We start from the raw sequence: 4,929 nt of genomic DNA, 5'->3' as shown, positions 1-4,929 counted from the left end.
GGTCAGGCTCTAGTATGGTAAAATCGATGGCCAGTACTTCCAATGGATACAAGACTGGAGGAAAGTGTGTTCCTTGGGAAATATGTCCTTCACAAGAACACATATTTTACAGGTTTTAACCTTCTCGGGCATATCTACACACATCGTGGCAGAAGGAGCTCCGGGGATCGCTGAGGGCCTGCGCATTCGGCGCCGAGACCTGCCGGGGTAAGGCCTTTAAAAATTCTCAGCTTACCCACGGCAGACCCGGCGCCGACCACGAGGCTGTCCCGATAAAAACCGCGCCTCCTCTCCGCCTCCTCCGTCGCCGGAACCAATCGCCAGCTCAGCCGCACAGCCAATCGGGGGACAGCCCCTTTGGCTTAAATCGACGAACGGCAGCTAGGCGTCGCGCGCCGGGCGTCGCGCGCACGAAGGAGCGCGACAAAGGGGCCTGCCCCTTTGTGCGCCCCTTCGTGCGGCCCCTAAGAGCGGAGTAGACCTCCACAGCGCTAAGCAAAAGTACTCCAGCCCGTCCTCTAGCTCCCACCAGCGAGTTTCAACGTTCAACCTCAAATTGGCACACACAGTACAGCCACCCCAAACATTAATCATATACATGCACCTAAATCGTCTTCCAGCAAACACTCACCTACCTTCTCACAGCAATTCCACTCTTCAAATCCTCATCCAGCAACCTCTCATCCAATCTTCATCCAACAGCCTCTCATCCAATCTTCATCCAGCAGCCACTCATCCAATCCTCATCCAGCAGCCTCTCATCCAATCTTCATCCAGCAGCCTCTCATCCAATCTTCATCCAGCAGCCACTCATCCAATCCTCATCCAGCAGCCTCTCATCCAATCCTCATCCAGCAGCCTCTCATCCAATCTTCATCCAGCAGCCTCTCATCCAATCCTCATCCAGCAGCCTCTCATCCAATCTTCATCCAGCAGCCTCTCATCCAATCCTCATCCAGCAGCCTCTCATCCAATCTTCATCCAGCAGCCTCTCATCCAATCTTCATCCAGCAGCCACTCATCCATTCTTCATCCAGCAGACCACAATGTACATGGGCCTCCCAATTCCAATACTCCAGCACAGAACCTTTCTCACAGCAAAACACTCTTTGATCTCACGACCTCCCACCTACAAATCCCTTATCCCCATCATGATTTCCCCGTTTACCCAAACTTTAGGCCTAGCTCTCTTTTCTTTGATACTATTCAACGCACAATCACTCGCCAAGAAAACACTAATTCTCAACGACATTCTCTTGGACAAAAATCCTGACCTCTGCGCCATAACTGAAACATGGCTTAAACAAACGGATACCGCACTACTAAACCAACTTCCAACTCAAATCTATGATATCTTCTCTATCCCCAGAAAGAAAAAAAGGGGTGGAGGTATCCTCCTAGCAGCCAAAAAAGAGCTAAAAATCACTCAATTCCCAATCAACTCCCCATCAAAAATAGAAACAGGTCTATTCAAATCTGACAGTCTACAAATCCTTTTAATCTATGCTCCTCCAGGCCTTCTGGAATCCGATGCTTCACCCATCCTAGAATTAACAACAACTTACCTAAATCTGGAGCATCCCGCTATAATATTGGGAGATTTCAACTTACACGTCGACGACCCCATCCTCTCAACCAATTGCGAATCCTTCCTAACCGCCATGTCGGCCATAGGGTTCAAGCAGATCATAAATAAACCCACCCACAGAGCAGGTCACACCCTGGACCTTATATTCGTAAACTCTAGCATCTCTCACTCAACTCCACCCAAATGCCAACCTGTTCCCTGGTCTGACCATACTCTAATATCTTCCGCCTTCTTGCTAGAACAAATAAGCAAAAAACCTGTCCCACAACCTGAATTCATTTACAGGAAATCTTGCACATCCGAGGAATTACACAATCATCTTGGCCCAGAACTCCCTCTCATAGACATCTCATCACCCAACTCAGCCCTCCACTCTTGGTCCATGATAACAGAAACTGCAGCCAACAATCTCTGTCCTCTGGCAACAAAAAAACTCGTACACAACTCCTCCAAAAGACAACCTTGGTTTAAAGAAGAACTTCAAAAACTGAAACACTACCTCCGACAGAAGGAAAGCAAATGGCGAAAAACACCAACACAGACATCCCTCTCTGCTTACAAACTCACACTCCACCAATACAAAAGCACTACATTAAAAACAAAAAGGGACTTCTTTGCACAGAAGATCCACCATATTATCTTTGATTCCAAAGCCCTCTTTGCCTATGTATCTAATTTAACGCAAACCATGACTCCTGACATCCCTGCCAACCTAGCACAAGAAAAAGCAGAGGAGTTGGCCCTCTTCTTTAGCAACAAGATCTCCAACCTAATAACACAGCTGAGAACCAACACTTCAACACCACCCAAAACATACTTCCACCACAACAAAGACGTTACTCTACAATCCTTCGAACCCATCACTAATTCTGAAATACTGTCTACACTGAAGAAAATGAAACCTTCATCTCACCCTTTAGACCACATCCCATCCAAACTTCTCCTGCTAATACCAGACACAATCTCCAATGCTCTGACAGACATTATTAACTGTTCTCTAGCAGAAGGAATCTACCCGGACAACCTGAAAATTGCATCCATCAAACCGCTCTTAAAAAAACCCAACTTAAATCCTAATGATCCTACCAATTTCCGTCCTATATCCAATCTCCCTTTCATAGCTAAGGTAATGGAAAAATTAGTTAACTTCAGACTCTCCGACTACCTCGAAGAACATAAAATTCTGTTCCCATCTCAATATGGCTTCAGAAAAGCTTTAAGCACCGAATCACTACTAATTTCACTGACCGACTACCTCATCATGGGCCTGGACAAAGGTCACACTTATCTACTGATCCTCCTGGACCTCTCAGCCGCCTTTGACACGGTTAACCACTCCACCCTACTAATCCAATTAGCAAACATCGGAATAACAGGAACAGCACTATCATGGTTCAAATCATTCTTAGGGAACAGAAAATACAAAGTCAAAATTCACAACAAAGAATCTCAACACTACTCTTCATCTACGGGAGTTCCACAGGGCTCCTCCCTTTCACCAACGCTCTTCAATATCTACCTGCTCCCTCTTTGCCAACTGCTAACCAACTTAAACCTTAAACACTTTCTGTATGCAGATGACGTCCAGATAGTCATCCCCGTCAAGGAATCATACACCAAAACTCTAGAATTCTGGGAAATCTGTCTTCAAAAAATTGATGGACTCCTCTCAAACCTTAATCTAATACTAAACTCTTCAAAAAGCGAACTCCTCCTAATTTCATCTGAAAACAGTAACATCGACACAAACCCTCCACCCAATTTACAAACTCCACAAGTAAGAAACTTGGGAGCTATCATGGATAACAGGTTAAACCTAAAAGCATTCATAAATCAAACTACTAAGGACTGCTTCTATAAAATCCAAGTCTTAAAAAGAATAAGACCACTCTTCCATTTTCATGACTACAGAACTATTCTACAATCAATAATTTTTTCGAAACTAGATTACTGCAACTCTTTGCTATTAGGTCTTCCATCATCTCACACCAAACCCCTTCAGATGGTCCAAAACACGGCTGCTAGAATATTAACTAACACACGGAGAAGAGACCACATATCACCAATCCTCAAAGATCTGCACTGGCTGCCAATTCATTACAGAATCATATATAAGTCCATAACCATTATTTACAAAGCTATACATCAACACTCTCAGCTCACCCTTCAAATTCCTCTCAAAAAATTCACGTCCAAAAGACCAATCAGAGAGTCCTATAGAGAAACCCTACAAGTACCACCCTCCAAATCCATGAGGCACATAACCGCCAGAGACAGGGCTTTCTCCACTGCAGGACCAACATTGTGGAACTCCATCCCACCAGATTTGCGACAGGAACCCTGCCTTCCTACATTTAGGAAAAGACTTAAAACGTGGCTATTCACGAAAGCCTTTCCTGAACTAAACTAAACCTATTCCATTACTACCTATTCGCTCAGACTTTGCCTTAATCATAGTAATTAATATCCCTACCTCATAAGGGCAATTCTTCAACGCTATAAGCACATTGACTGGCATATATGTTATATATTTAAACCCCTGCTTCTTTTCTCTGATCCAAGTTATATTACTCCCTTGTTTTATTGTAACTGCATTCCTTAGCCTTCTCTTGTTTAACGTTTTTTACTACTATTACTATTATTTTATTATTATTATTACTTAGATCAATGTTATTTATTGCCTTTTGTTCCCTATCTACTTGTTAATTGTAAACCGACATGATGCGATTTTTATCGCGAATGCCGGTATAGAAAAACTTAAATAAATAAATAAAAAATAAATTGTGGCCCAACAGTATTGTTTGTTTAGGTTTTCCAAGGGGGTCTCTGCTCTAAAATGTCTACTGAAGGATCTGTGAGACTATGAACTGAACCATATCATTCTTGTTATGTGGGTCATTTATTTTTCATTATAACAGCCCTCTCTTAAGGAACAGTCTGATTCTCTGTCTTCACAACTTCTTGCAGGTAGGACTCTAAATAACAATCTGTAGATCATGTTCTTCCTTTAACGCTGTGATAATAATGTTCAGTTCATCATCACTATTCTGTCTCCATTACGTGTTTTCTTTGTGCAACTTGGTCTTTACTCGCAGACAGAGGAGGCTGCTTCTTCAACATCAAACTTTATTAACAGGCAAAACAAGTAAAGTCTTACTGTGCATAAACTGGAGATAACAGTGACCAGAGAAATCTGGGCCACAGAAATAAAGACAGGTAAAATGAGGATTATTTTGCAGAGCTGGCCAGATTAGCTGCTGAATCATGCAGGCTGGACAGAGCTGACCGAAAAACATGAGGAATCCCCCCCGGAATCCCTTATTCTGTCTCCACTAAGCATT

The sequence above is a fragment of the Rhinatrema bivittatum genome, chromosome 1, assembly GCF_901001135.1.
Source record: "Rhinatrema bivittatum chromosome 1, aRhiBiv1.1, whole genome shotgun sequence".
NCBI classification, from domain to species: domain Eukaryota; kingdom Metazoa; phylum Chordata; class Amphibia; order Gymnophiona; family Rhinatrematidae; genus Rhinatrema; species Rhinatrema bivittatum.
Note: the sequence above shows the minus strand (reverse complement) of the source record.